We start from the raw sequence: 15672 nt of genomic DNA on the forward strand, positions 1-15672 counted from the left end.
CCTGGGCAGAGCAAATTCTATTTTTTTTTTTTTTTTAAGATTTATTTATTGGGCCCGGCAGCGTGACCTAGTGGCTAAAGTCCTCGCCTTGAAAGCCCCGGGATCCCATATGGGCGCCGGTTCTAATCCCGGCAGCTCCACTTCCCATCCAGCTCCCGGCTTGTGGCCTGGGAAAGTAGTCGAGGACGGCCCAGTGCATTGGGACCCTGCACCCGCGTGGGAGACCTGGAAGAGGTTCCTGGTTCCTGGTTTCCGGCTTCAGATCGGCGCACCGGCCGTTGCAGCTCACTTGGGGAGTGAATCATCGGACGGAAGATCCTCTCTGTCTCTCCCGCTCTCTGTATATCTGCCTTTCCAATAAAAATAAATAAATTAATAAATCTTTAAAAAAAAAGCTAATTTGGAGGGTCGATTACACCACAGAGAACTACAATTTTTAGGACATTTTACTAAGAATAAAGAGAATGAATGTCAACATACACACAAAAGCAAAATCAACAGAAACCAGGTACTTGGGCCTGGCCACCAGCCTACACTGAGGCGCCTGGATTCACTGTACTCGGCTCTGATTCCCAAATCACTTCCTGCTAATGAAGACCCTGGAAAAGAGCAGGGATGGCACAAGTAACTGGGTCCTGGCACCAATACAGGAAACTGAGACCGAGTTCCCATCCCAAAACATCCACCTCGGTTCAGCCCTGGCTTGCGAGAGACAGTTGGAGAGTGAACCAGCAGACAGCAGAGAGTTCTTGATCTCTTTTATTTTTTTTTTTTTCTGTTTTGCTCTCTCTATCCCTAAAATAAATAAGTAAATACAAATTTAAAACAAGATTAACAAAACCCATCTACTATAAGATCCTCTTGCCATCTTGCTGCCGACAGAACAGGGTCCCAGGTGGAGCCGGTAGGAGCTCCTGCCGTGTATATGCCCACAGCGGCTGCCACGGCTGGCCAAGGACCCTGCCGACGCAAGCCAGAGCGAGGATCAGCAGCGGCTCTCAAGGGGCACCAGGCCAGCCTGGAGCAGTGTGCCTTTCCAGCTCGTATCCAGATGGACAAGAGGAGCCACGCAGGCCACTTCAGCGCTGCACTCAAAGGAAGCGGCCTGGGCATCTGCTCATAAACACACGTACGCCCATCGGTGAAATAAAAAAATGACCAAAAAAGCTAACTTACCTTAAAAAAAATACTAATGATATTTTAACCACTTACCATATATCCAAATCTTTTAATTGAGAACTTACTCATTTAAATCTTGAATTTAAAACATTTTCAGAAAAGGCCAGTCTGTCACTTCTAGCAGTTGAAGACCACTTTCAACCACAAGTTACTGAAACCCAGCGCTCATCCAGTACGAAAGGCCTGAGATTCCAAAGCAGTTGTCTCGCACAACTCCATCTCAGAATCCAGCTAGCCTGACCCACGCACCAGTACGAGGCCTGGGCCTGGAAAAACGGGCCTTTCACAGTTCATGTTCGGAATCCACTACTCTCACGAGTTTGCAAACAAAGAATGGACCTCAAGTTCAGCTTGACGGTTACCTACCACAAGTAGTTCGGCAACAGTTGACAATTTTAAAATAAATGATTTAAATGGCAAGTTTGATGGCATCTGGTTCTATTTCAAATAAGTAAAATTTAAAAAGTACTCTATCGGGCCCAGCGCAGTGGCCTAGCAGCTAAAGTCCTCGCCTTGAACACGCCGGGATCCCATATGAGCGCTGGTTCTAATCCCGGCAGCCCTACTTCCCATCCAGCTCCCTGTTTGTGGCCTGGGAAAGGAGTTGAGGACGGCCCAAAGCCTTGGGACCCTGCACCCATATGGGAGACCCAGAAGAGGCTCCTGGTTCCCGGCTTCCGATTTGCACAGCACCGGCTGTTGTGGTCACTTGGGGAGTGAATCATCGGATGGAAAATCTTCCTCTCTGTCTCTCCTCCTTTCTGTATATCTGACTTTCCAATAAAAATAAATAAATCTTTAAAACAAAATCTATCTTGGTGGTGAGTACAGTGGCTCACAGGCTAATTCTCCACCTTCAACCACCAGCATCCCATATGGGGGCCAGTTTGTATCACATATTTATTTCCCGTATCCAGCTTCCTGCTTGTGCCCTGCAAAGCAGCAGAGGATGGCCCAAGTCCCTGGGCCCCTGCACCCATGCAGCAGACCAGAAAGAGCTCCAGGCTCCTGGCTCATCAGCTCAACTCTGGCCGTTGCAGTCATTTGGAGAGTGAACAAGCAGATGGAGGATCTTTCTCTGTAAATCTGACATTGAAATAAAAACATTCTTCTTTATACAAAACACTCTAACCGGCTCTATTACTCAGAGACCATATAATGTGTTTTTTCAATCCTGATATATCAAAAGATTATCAACTTCATTCATAAGCAAGGAATTCAAATCAAATGAGCCTACTGGCCTTTTCAATGACCAGATGAGCACAGATTAATAAATTTCCTATTACCCAGGCTTGGTGACAAGGCCAGGAAATACAAACCCTACACACTCAATTTGTGTACTACTGGCATTATCTTGAAGGCAACTTATTATCAATATCTAAAACAATAGATGCACACACCCACAGATTCAATCATTTCACTTATAATTCCTCCTGCAAACACACCTAAACTATCATGTAACAGTCCAGCTACAAAAAAACAAAATAATCAGAAACGGGGCAGGTAGTGTGGTACCAGTTGGGCTGCTGTGACGCCAGCATCCACACTGGCACTACTCCCACCTGCTCTCCTTGTAACCCAGCCCCCTGCGAACATACCTCAGAAATCACTGTGAGCTGAACCATGTGCTAGGGCCCTGAACTCACATGAGAAACTCAAAGGCAGGGGTTCCAGATTCCTGATTCCAGTCTAATCCAGGTCCACCTACCGCAACAGTTTGCGAAGAGAAACAGAAAATTTCGTTTAAGATTTATTTATTTTTATTACAAAGCCAGATATTCAGAGAAGAGAAGAGACAGAGAAGAAGATATTCTGTCTGACGATTCACTCCCCAAGTGGCCACAAGGGCCAGGCTGTGCCGATCTGAAACCAGGAGCCAGAAACTTCCTCCAGGTCTCCCACAATCGTACAGGGTCCCAAGGCTTTGGGCGATCTTGCACTGCTTTCCCAGGTCACAAGCAGGGAGCTAGATGTAAAGAGGAGCTTCCAGGATTAGAACCGGCACCCAAATGGCATCCCTGTGAGTTCAAGGAGAAGACTTAAGCCACTAGGCCACCATGCCGGGACCAAGAACCATAGAAATATTCTCAATATTCTCTCTCATTGCCTCGCCCTGCCTCTGCAACTGCTTTCAACTACAAATGAATCTTTGCCGCTTATGTATCTTTCACATTAAAATTTTTTTAATGCCAATTCCAATGTCCATCAGCAGGAAAAAAGTTTACACAAACAAAAAATGTCTCAGTTTTTTTTTTTTTAATGAGGTGTAAGTATTGAATCAAAAATACACATTTAGGGCCCGGCACAATAGCCTAGTGGCTAAAGTCCTCACCTCGAACGCACCAGGATTCCAGATGAGCACCAGTTCTAATCCCAGCAGCCCTGCTTCCCATCCAGCTCCCTGCTTGTGGCCTGGGAAAGCAGTCAAGCACAGCCCAAGCCTTGGGACCCAGCACCCACATGGGAGACCTGGAAGAAACTCCAAGCTACTGGCTTCAGCTTGGCTCAGCTTCGGCTGTTGCAGCCATTTGGGAAATGAACCCCCAGACAGAAGATCTTCCTCTTTGTCTCTCCTCCTCTCTGTATATCTGCCTTTTCAAGAAAAATAAATAAATGTTAAAAAAAAAATACATGTTCAAGAGCCTAGTATGGTAGCCTAGTGCCTAATCCTCGTCCTGCATGCACCAGATATACAGAGAGGAGGAGAGACAGAGAGGAAGATCTTCAGTCCGTTGATTCACTCCCCAAGTGACCACAACAGCCGGTGCTGCGCCAATCCAAAGCCAGGAGCCAGGTACTTCTTCCAGGTCTCCCATATGGGTGCAGGGTCCCAATGCATTGGGCCGTCCTCGACTGCTTTCCTCCGCCACAAGCAGGGAGCTGGATGGGAAGTGGAGCAGCCAGGATTAGAACCTGCGCCCATATGGAATTCTGGCGCATTCAAGGCAAGGACTTTAGCTGTTAGGCCACTGCGCCAAGCCCTCTTTTATATTTGTTCAGTAACACACTAGTCATTCAGCAGCATGTTATTTAACTTCATGGTGTTGTTAATTTCATTTTTCTTCCTGTTGTTGATTCTGTTTTGTGACTTTTGCTTTAAGGGGACATATAGTAACTGTGTAATGGAGACTGTCATATCTAGTTCCATGTTATTTAACTTCACGGTGTTGTAAATTTCTAGTTTTCTTCCTGTTGTTGATTTTGTATTGTGGCTTTTCATTTAAGGGGATGTACAGTAACTATGTAATGGAGACTGTCATATCCAGATGTGAGGATGCAATGCAGTTACTTGGTAAAAATCAGAACAAAAATCTTCAGCAACTCCTAGAATAACTATCAAAAATCTCTGAGTGGCAGAATGACTTCAGTTGTAGATAGTAAACTTGAAGCCATATTGCCCTGCTCTTTGCAAATCTCACCAGCCTATCTACCAAGAACCCGTCTCCCAGGATATACTTCCCCTCACTGGGGATTGAGGGGCATAGCACGAAACCACTTCCCTTCCTAAGATCCTTTGAAGACTGCAAACAGGGATGATCTCTCTTCCTGCAAACACAGAATGGAAGGCAGGAACATTCCCACTCACCCCTCGCAATCCTCTCACTACCCCAAACATGTCCCACACATATGTGTGATTTCACCGTTTAAATAAACTTAAGTAAGTACACAAAGGTAGAAACAGAGAGGTATACTCCATCTGCCGGTTCACTCTCTTAAATAGCTGCCACAGCCAGGGATGTGCCACATCAAAGAATCTGTCCAGATCTCCCATGTGGGTGGCAGGGAACTAAGTACTTGAGCCATCATCTACTGACTCCCAAGCAAGCTAGTAAGGAGCTGGATGAGAGCCAAGCAGCTGGGACTCGAACCAGCATCCAGATTTGGGATGCAAGCACACAGCCTCGAGTTATGCCGCTGAAGCACACTGCCTGCCCCGCATCTCTGCTTTCACTGTACTGTTGGCAATAGCGGAGCTTTTTCACACCAACTACTTAGGCAGGAGTAAAGTTTATAACGCTGCTCCTTTGGGAGAAAATAATCTGCTTTAAAATCTATTTTCAAACATACTTTCCAGGGTCTGTACGGATGTGAAAAAAGCCTATACTAGTGGATCATATTTCAATGATCCTAAGATACACAATGTTTCATATTTAGACACCCTGGAGTCGGGACAGATCTTACACAGTTTAACTGGTATAAAATAATAATGCATCTTGGGGCCCAGCATAGTCACACAGCACCATACATGGGCACCAGTTCAAATCCCAGCTGCTCCACTTCCAATCCAGCTCTTGCTATCATACCTGTGAAAGCAGCAGAGGATGGCCCAGATGCTTGGCAGCTTTGAACACGCTGGAGACCTGGAAGAAGCTCCTGACTCCAGGCTGTGGATCGGTTCAGTTATGGCCATTGTAGACCACTTGGGACAGAAGATCTTTCTGTCTCTCGTTCTCTCTGTGAATCTGTCTTTCCAACACAAATAAATAAACATTTGTGCTCGCTTTGACCGCACGTATACTAAAATAAATAAACCTTTAAAAGCAGGGCCCAGGGCCCGGCGGCATGGCCTAGCGGCTAAAGTCCTCGCCTTGAAAGCCCCGGGATCCCATATGGGCGCCGGTTCTAATCCCAGCAGCTCCACTTCCCATCCAGCTCCCTGCTTGTGGCCTGGGAAAGCAGTCGAGGACGGCCCAGTGCCTTGGGACCCTGTACCCGCGTGGGAGACCCGGAAGAGGTTCCTGGTTCCCGGCTTCAGATCGGCGCGCGTCGGCCCGTTGTGGCTCACTTGGGGAGTGAAACATCGGACGGAGGATCTTCCTCTCTGTCTCTCCTCCTCTGTGTATATCTGACAGTAATAAAATGAATAAATCTTTAAAAAACAAACAAACAAAAAAAAAGAAGCGCAGCTCATGGGTGGGCATTTGATGCAGCTATACCAGCATCATGAGAGCCTGGGCTCGAGGCCCAGTTCAGCCCTGCCCCAGGCTCCCACTAATGCGGACCTCCGACGCAGACAGCAACTGCTTAAGCACCTGAATCTCTGCCCCCAATGAGAGAGACCAGAGTCCCCAGTTCCCTACTTCAGCCTGGCCCATCCTGGCTATTTCAGACAGTGAACCCTCACACACATGCCGTACAGCATTTAAAGCTGACGTTTACAACACTGGCATCCCTTGTGGACACGAGTTCAAGTCCTGTCTGCTCCATTTCCTATCCAGCTCCCTGTTAACCCACCTGAAACAGCAACAGCAGGGAATCCAAATGCTTGGGCCCCCACCACCCATGTGGAGCCCGCCATGGGAACTTCCAGGTTCCTGGCTCAACCTAGTACAGCCTCAGGCCTCATGGCCATTGGGGGAATAAATCAGTGGATGGAAGATGCCGGTTCTTCTGACTCTCCCTTGCTCCCTCTCTGTGGTTCTATCTTTCAAATAAATGGATAAATAAATCTAAAGCAAACAAACAAAAAGCAAAACCTAATCCCTTTGTGTGCTGGCTGGGCCTCAGGACTTGATTCTAATTCAACATGGAAGAAGAGATGGCATATGCCCTGAGGGTCACTGCTTCTTCCCTTCCTTCCTTCCTTCCTCCCTCTCTCTCTCCACCTGTTCCGGGAGACCCAGACACCAGGGTATTTAGTCATTCAAGTAACACCTGTACGAAGAGGTACAAGGTCCCAGTGGCCAGCGCTGCGGCTTCCTGCCCACGGCCATGTGAAGGCATCACACTGGACACAAACCCACCAGCTCCAGCCAGTTTCGGATGACTGGGGCGACGGCAGCCTCAAGTCACAGGCCAAGTCATGCCCTGATAAATGAGCCACAAAGACTGTAAGACGATAAATGTTTTCCGCACTGTCATTAAGTGGTGGGATAGCTGGTTATTTAGCAATAGATAACATGGCCCTATGGTATTTCATTTTTCTTTATCTGTCAACAGTTTTGTGTAACCAAAGGTCAAAACAATAAATAATCTCTAGAAAGCTGTTCTCTCCATCTTCACACACTTGTGAGACTTAACCCAATGAACTGAAGAGTTAAGTCCTTGTTTTTGTTTAGTGTTTGTTGAAAGATTTTTTCATATGTAAAAATTTGTTTCTTTTTATTGCGAAGTCAGATACACAGAGAGGAGGAGAGACAGAGAGGAAGATCTTCCCTCCTTTAGTTCACTTCCTTAGTAGCTGCAATGGCTAGAGCTGAGCAGAGCAGAAGCCAAGAGCCTGGAGCTTCTTCCAGGTCTCCCATGTGGGTGCAGGGTCCCAAGGCTTTGGGCCGACCTCAATTGCTTTCCCAGGCCACAAGCAGGGAGGTGGATGGGAAGCAGGACCACCAGGATACAAACCGGTACAAGGCGAAGATTTTTAGCTGCTCTGCTATCACACTGGGCCCTGTTAAAATATTCTTATCAGTGCTTATACACTGGTCTACAGTAATCCAAATTTTAACTGACTAAACATCGTATATGAACATGACTATTGGAGTGGGGTCAAAAAGAACACTGATCTGATTGATCTGAGTGAGAAGATGAATGCAGCAACCAAAACCAACTCCAGAAGGGCCTGTATGCTAAGTGGAAAGCCACCTGTTGTCCCTCCTCAATCCCAGGGTACAGAAGCTGCCTGAAGGAAACTAGTTACAGAGTACCTGGGCAGTGTGACAGCAACCCCAAATCTCCTGCTTTACTAAGGAAAAGGGGACAAGACATCTGGTAAAGAAAAGACTAATTTCATATGTATTTCCTAAGGTCAGAGGTGTGCTTTGAAGTAACAGGAGAGGAGGATAAAAAAGGAAAAAAAATCCCTTTATTCTAGATGGTGTTTCTGCAGTGTTGGGGCGCTAATGGACATTGAAGATTTATTTGGACATCAGAACACTTACACACTTGCAGGTATCTAGATGTTATAAACACAGCTTGGGAAACTTGACTTGGGCAGGCAGACAATCTAAGAAGACAGAAACAATAAAATGATCTCACCTAAAAAGAGGAAAATAATTGACTACAAGTTGTGACTATGTCATTTTCTGAAGCAAAATAAACTGCTAGAATAAGGTATCAAAAACAACAGCCAGATGTCAGGGAAGATGAAAATGAGAAAATCAGGAAGGAATAGCATACCACCCCCAGCTCCAAGCGCCCATGCACTCGGCTCCAGCTGTCCTCACACAAGAGCCAAAAGAGGGGCAGGCGGCTACCCGAGGACCCAGGGGGAGGGCTGGTGGGAGCTTATGAGGTAGGCTGACTCCAAATTGTTAATCAACAATGGTGACAAGAACCTGTACTAAGAATCCTTAGTAGAGGATCTGGGATGGGTGGGAGGCTGGGTGGGGCTTTTCCCTTTGTTTCTCCCCGACCCCAGATACAGGGAAAAATGATAGTATTAGTGTGGAAACAAGGGTATTACCCACTTTTACCCTGTAGACCTTGACACTTTGTACCCTAATAAACTAAGTAAGATTTAAAAAACAAAACAACAACAACAACAAAAAAAAAAACAAAAACAATAAAAGAATCCTTGGTAGAATAGGAAGCAGAAACATGAAGGCACAGAGACCAGAGAGAAAATGGCTGAGTTAACAGCAGGGGACTAGCCGTGGCGGCTCAAGGGCCTGCTGTAAAAAAGGAACCCCTCCTCTCAGCCAACAAGTCTAAAGTGGCACATGACGGAGGAACTGAGCAGCCTAGGTGGTGCCCTGCAGGAGACTGCGGGGTGACCCACCCCAAGGGGGCATGTTGGCCCTGGGTGTAATGGGAAGCAGCTTACACTCACCCGCAGGAAGTTCCCACATATGAAATGTCTACTTCTATCAGGACAACAGCCTCCTGGTCCCAAGTCAAGCAGCCAGCTTCTGGCAGCGAGGGAGGCATTCAGGGCAGCACACGCCCAAGCTCCCCTGAACTCTGTACACCCCTAACCCTCTACTCCCCTGTTCCTGACCCCAAAAGCAGGAAGGGGGCCAGGGGTCAGACTTCTGGGAGCCTGGCGGACAGGTATGCAGGCCAAAAGCATGCCCACACATGCCCTCCTGAGTGTGGGCACAGCTGTGTGCCTTTCCCTGCCGCTTCAGGAGTCAGCCAAGCATGCGGAACGCCATGTTTCTGCACAGCTCTTTCAGATCAGGCTACAACAGCAACACTGTGCAACCCCTCTTGCTGCCCACAGCCTGGACAACCACACACAGTCCTAGCCCTGAAGTACAGTGCAGCACACTGCCTGCACGGCTGCAGCCTGCTGGGATCCACACCCCCAATGGCCATCAAGAGAGGGAGTACTGAACCCCAAACCTGGGCATCTTACTTTTTTTTTAAGATTTATTTATTTTTATTGGAAAGTCAGATTTACAGAAAGGAAAGTCAGAGAGGAAGATCTTCCGTCCGCTAGTTCACTCCCCAAGTGGCCACAATGGTTGGAAATGAGCCAATCTGACGCCAGGAGCCAGGAGCCTCTTCCAGGTCTCCCACGTGGGTGCAGGGTCCCAAGGCTTTGGGCTGTCCTCCACCACTTTCCTAGGCCACAAGCAGGGAGCTGGAAGTGGAATAGCCGGGATATGAACCAGCACCCATATGGGATGCTGGTGCATGCAAGGTGAGGACTTTAGCTACTAGGCTACCGTGCCTGGGCAGGCATCTTATTCTGTAAGGCCTGATTCTTAAAACTCAAAGTTGTGTTGTTCTTCTCTCTGGTACCTAGAATGGTCTGTTAGACTGTCTGCTCCCAGTCCTACTGAGTGTCACTGCAGGGGCTCGGGGACCAGCTGTGCTTTGACACAGCAGGTAAAATGGCATGGGTGTGTACATCCAGAGTGTCGGCATCTGAATCCCACCTCAGTCCCAGATTCCAGATTCCTGCTAATGCTTCTCTCAAGTGGCTGGATCCCTGACACCCAAATGGGAGGATCGGACTGACGTCTAGGCTCCCATTTAGGGAATGAAGCAACACACAGAAGATTTCCCCTGTGTCTGTCTGGCTGTCTCTCAAAGAAATATATTTTTAAAATATTTATTGTATTCTTTTTATTTGAACTCAGAGTTTCAGAGAGAGAAGGATACAGACAGACAGATATTCCATCTTGGTTCACTGCCCAAATTCCACATTGGCCAGAACTGGCCCAGTCCAAAGTCAGGGGCTTCTTCTGAGTCTCCCACATGGATGCAGGGACACAAGGACTTGGCACTCTTTCACTGCCTTCCAAGGCCATTATCAGGGAGATGCATCAGCAGTGCAGCTGCCATGCCTTGAACCAGCGTCCAGATGGGATGCTGCCACTGCAGTCACAGGCTTAGCTGGATACCCATGGTGCCAGTCAAATAAAATATATTTTTTAAAATGTGAGAAGTCATGTGAAGGGACAGGAGTTTAGTCTTGCACTTAAAGACACCCACATCCCATGTCACAGTACCTACGCCCAAGTCCTGCCTCCACCCCAGATTCCACCCTGGGCAGCAGGGGATGGCTGACGCAGGCGAGATGCTCCACCACAGGGGACCCGAACCGCGTCTTCAGCTCCCGGATGTGACCTGACCCAATGCCAGCTGGCTGCAGACATCTGGGGAGTAAATCCTTGTCTTTCAAATAAATGAATAAAAATCATACAAATATGTATGTGTATGTACACACATATATACTTTACATATATACACATATATATGCTGATATGTACTGATATATATAGCCAAATTTTACCACTTAAAAACAACTCTATCCTATCACAAACAAGTCATTTTTCCAAAAACCTCTCACATGAACACTATTATCTAACCCAATGACCTAACAGAGAACACACATTAGTTGGCACAAATCACAACCCTCAACTAAAACATGAAACTTACTAAATATTTTCAGTATACAGACAGGCTTATTTAGCCAAATGTTCACTAAAATGGCTTAAGAATCCTAACAATTTAAATTTTGTTTTTAAAAATCCTACAACCACGTTGGACAAGGAACCAAACACAAGTTGAACAGACTCATCAGAATGGCATTTAAACAGAATACACAGGGCCCGGCGGCGTGGCCTAGCAGCTAAAGTCCTCGCCTTGAAAGCCCCGGGATCCCATATGGGTGCCAGTTCTAATCCCGGCAGCTCCACTTCCCATCCAGCTCCCTGCTTGTGGCCTGGGAAAGCAGTGGAGGACGGCCCAAAGCTTTGGGACCCTGCACCCGTGTGGGAGACCCAGAAGAGGTTCCAGGTTCCCGGCTTCGGATCGGCGCGCGTCGGCCCGTTGTGGCTCACTTGGGGAGTGAATCATCGGATGGAAGATCTTCCTCTCTGCCTCTGTCCTCCTCTCTGTATATCTGACTTTGTAATAAACTGAATAAATCTTTAAAAAAAAAAAAAAACTGTGATCACCCACAGCCCAGCACTATCACAGCCTGATTATGCAAGACAATAGTGCATTGTTCCCGCATGCACTGATGTGTGTGAGGAGGCCCACAGTCAGGTTAGGCCAATGACTCATTCAAACATCTGAATTTTCTGCTATCTTAACCTTTAAATCAGCTGCAAAAGTAGCTGCCAAAAGCAGTTAGTGGAAAAGCACGCTAGTCCCAAAAGAACTTGGTATATACAACTGATTTTTACTACTTGAATCTTTTTTTGATTACTGAGATTTGAACAAGATGTTAAAGATCCAAAACTAATTTTAAAGTAATGGGTGCTTAGTAAATCCATAATGATATTCCAGGCAGGCAGGATTTCAGGAGAGTACAGAGCTTATCCGCCTGTATTTTACAGCACCTGGCATATTCCAGCTCATTTTTACACACAATTATTTCAGGGCCTGATGGAAATTATTGTGCTGTGTGTTTCTAAATTTTGTGATTGACCAACCAACAAGCCAAAGTCGAAGAAGTCTGTGATCCATTTCATTTCTTGCTCTGCATCTTCCTTTTGCCACTTGTTTTAAGCAGCAAAACATGGGCAGAAAACACACAGGACTGAAATCACCCAACTCCATTCCCACAGAATAAATACTACATTTGAACTGCTCACATTTCACTGCAAAAGACGTGATTTTAGAGATTACACTGCGAGTTTTGGAAGCAAAATGAGTCAGAAACCACATTCCTAGGAGGAGCCAGTCTGGCACAGAAGTTTACCCCACACCCAGAGCACTGGGTACCGCCACCCACCCACCACTGCAGTTCTCCACTTTAAACCATCTGAGCTGGGTTAGGACAAGTGAGAATGGAAAGCCTTCAAGGCATGACCAAGCAGGCTGTCTCCAACCTGCACCCTGGTTCAGAAGTCTTTGAGCAAGAACTGGCCCTCTTCCAAGCTAGTCCAGAAACACATTTGTTTCACATTTTCTTTATGTTTTCAATCTAACCCATAAATCATCCTATCAGACAATCCTATTTATGTTTATATGACTAATGAAAATATTATCACAATGCAATCCTACTCTGTAGGTCCTTTTTTGGGTAGATTCCCCACTCTAATTACCACCTCGCCAGGGGTTAGGATTAAGTCCCTGGGCGACATCTCTACCTCCTGCTACGATTTCACTTTATCAACAACACCAGAAACTTTTCAAAGACTGCGAGTGTACCTAGTGTTCCCTATACCTGGAATACAAATACAGCCAGTTACTGTGTTTACTGTTCTGGAACACCCGCACTCATCCAAGAGGAAAGGTTGCCAATGACAGGAAAATTGGAAGGACCAATGTCTAGGTGCCTCACAGACCACCACAGGGTCCCAGCAGACGGCCTCACGGACCACCACAGGGTCCCAGCAGACGGCCTCACGGACCACCACAGGGTCCCAGCAGACGGCCTCACGGACCACCACAGGGTCCCAGCAGACGGCCTCACGGACCACCACAGGGTCCCAGCAGACGGCCTCACGGACCACCACAGGGTCCCAGCAGACGGCCTCACGGACCACCACAGGGTCCCAGCAGACGGCCTCACGGACCACCACAGGCCCTGTCCGGCCACGGACACAGCAGACGGCCTCGGCGCACAGGCCCACTCGGGAGAAGGGCTTTTCCAGAAAGCCACTACCACCACATTCAAAAGGAAAATCATTAAGCTCTAGCTACCAATCCCCTCCCCCATCCTCTTCCTCTGGCTCCTACAGGCAATTAACCAGCAGAAGGTGCAATTCCACACCCCGCAGGACACACCAAGCTCCACCCTGGGGCCAGAGCCCGGTCATCCCAGGTGGACTCGCAGCCTACCCCGGCCAGTGCTCAAAGGAATCCCTATACTTGCCCCCCAAAACAAACAAAAAAAAAAGAAAACCTTACCACTTCTATTTACAAAAACAACCCCAGGCTGACAGTTCAGCAGCCAGCAAGCTTGACTGACCATCAAACCTTCAGAGCACTAACAGCCCAAAACACACACCTCCAATGCCATCCTCACAGCCTGAACCAAGCCCGCCCATCTCCACCCCAGCCCCTCAGCCTCCGCAGGGGGAGCCGGGGAGCACACCACTGCCCCAGCTAGGGTGGACGCAGGAAGGCCGTGACACAGAAAGAGGCATTGCATCTTCACACACACACACAAAAAGAACAGCAGACGCCAGGCTAGCAAAGGGAAGAGAGGAAGGCACAGGAGGCCCTGAGCGTGAGCCTGAGGCCCCCTTAGCTTCCAAGGTCCTCTTCTGGCTCACAGGTTACAAACAAGGCCACTGAGGAGATGGGGGAGGGCTCACAAGAAAAGCACCCTCCCCTCCCCCATCGCCTCTCCTCTCTCCCAAAGAGCTGTGTCTGTTTGTGCAAACCTAGTCCCAAACATGGGAGAGAGAAAACGAATGTGTGTATGGAAGAACAATGAACCCTCAGCCTGGTATTGTGTGTGTGTTTGTGTGTGTGCACGCGTGTGTGTCTCTTTTCCCTTCGACCTCAACAACAGGCAGAGCCACAGGCCAGCTTCCCACGAGGGCCAGGCCGTCAAAACCAACCCTGGCTTCCCATTTCCAGGGCAATGATCTCGGCGAGCACAGCCATGGGGGGAAACACCTACTCAAAGATGATTTTATTATTGTTACAGATCCATCCTCTCCCCTCCCCCAACCGACTGAGCCTAAGAACCAGGGGACACTAGACAAAAAGGTCTCTCTAAAGGGAAAGCCGCATCCAGACAGCCTCACACGGAACCACGGGATGCGCTCATTTCTTACATTAAAATGTCTGCTTTGCGGTTCACCAACTTCATCCTTTTACTAGTTTTTTTTTTTTTTTTTTTTTTTTAGCTCCAAAATTTGCTTTGGAGAAAGCTATTTCAAGATTCAAACAAAAAGTACTTTCTAAATGCACCTCAAAATAGCAACACACACTGAAACATTTAAAGCACCCAGTTTCTCAAGGACACATTTTGCCTAAATCAGTGTTTGAAGTCTGTAATCCAGAAAAATTGTAAGCAAACCTTGGAAAAGAGACAGAGGGAAATGACAATTCGACAATGAATCATTTTGTTTTCCTTTCAACAACTTCTCAAGCAACCGGTTCCAAAGGAAGCTGCCACTTTCCCCAACACACACACGCCGCTGAAACTACTTAACCGTCTTTCCATAACCTTAAAAAAAAGAATAATAAGAACTATCAGCTGCCCTCCCTCCAAGAACAGAACTACAAGGCGAGACTAGGAACTGTATCCTGCTACAAGTGATGTTTGCTTCATCAGCTCCTAAAACCGTGCAGCGAGCCACCAGACGCCGAGGACACAAAGACAGTCTTGCAAAGGCGAAAATGATACTTTACGCGCAGTCCGCCCCCCACCCACCCTGAAACCCACAAACATTCAAGCAATGTACACCTTCGGCCCCCGACTCCTTCCCCTCTCACACTTGAGCCAATAATGCGGTCAGATGAAAGAGTTTAACCTCACACGGGCAGTGCAAGCGCTTGAACGAGAGGCCAGAAGGGGTCAGAGGCCCCCGGGCGGTCACCTGCCCCCCGGGATCGCGCCGCCCTTCCTTCCCCGCCGACCCCCACACCGCCCGGCGTCCAGGCGCGGGGCCGGCCGCAGAGCCCCCGGGGACGGCGCGGGCCAGGCGGAGACTTACCTTTCCCGAACGCGCTAGACCATCAATAGAGGTGTCTGCGGCCCAGCTCCCGGGAAAAGTGGACGGGGACGGGGCGGGAGCCGCGGGGACGCGACGCCGGGGGCTGCGGGGCCTCGCTGCCGTGACCTTCCCCACGGGCGGGCAGATCCCTCAGCAGCGGGAGCTCAGGATCATGTCTGGTTTTGTTTTTCCGAGCGCGGGGGGGGGGGGGGGAGTCCCTCAGGAAGATGGTTGATTTTTTTTCTTTCCTCAACTAGGAGAGAAAATGAGGCAGAGGCAATGTGGGGAGCGAGAATGGGGAAGAAGAAGAGGGGGCGGGCGGGGACCGAGGCCCAGCAGGCTGAGCGTCTCGGGCAGTGCGGGAGGCTGAGGAGGCTCCGGAGCGCGGGGGGCGGCTCGCGAGCGTCTGTGGGAGCAGCGGCAGCTCCGCGATGGTGGCGGGGCCGCGGCGGGGCTGCGCCGACCCGCCGCCCACTCC

At 48.5% G+C, this 15672-nt stretch overlaps 1 protein-coding gene across 4 annotated transcripts in view; it reads right to left on the bottom strand.

The window, feature by feature from the left end:
* The window catches only part of RERE (arginine-glutamic acid dipeptide repeats), a 375029-nt gene extending 359617 nt beyond the window's left edge, over positions 1 to 15412 (bottom strand). For 3 of the 4 annotated variants that reach the window (XM_058674765.1, XM_058674761.1, XM_058674739.1), the window contains exon 1: positions 15195 to 15412. The gene's annotated coding sequence lies outside the window, so the exon portion shown is untranslated. Of the gene's footprint in view, positions 1 to 1212; positions 1331 to 15194 lie in introns of those variants that run through there. The other variant, XM_058674755.1, reaches the window with a different exon arrangement.
* Between the last annotated feature and the right edge of the window lie 260 nt (positions 15413 to 15672).

Source organism: Ochotona princeps, chromosome 2 (genome assembly GCF_030435755.1).
Source record: "Ochotona princeps isolate mOchPri1 chromosome 2, mOchPri1.hap1, whole genome shotgun sequence".
NCBI lineage: Eukaryota > Metazoa > Chordata > Mammalia > Lagomorpha > Ochotonidae > Ochotona > Ochotona princeps.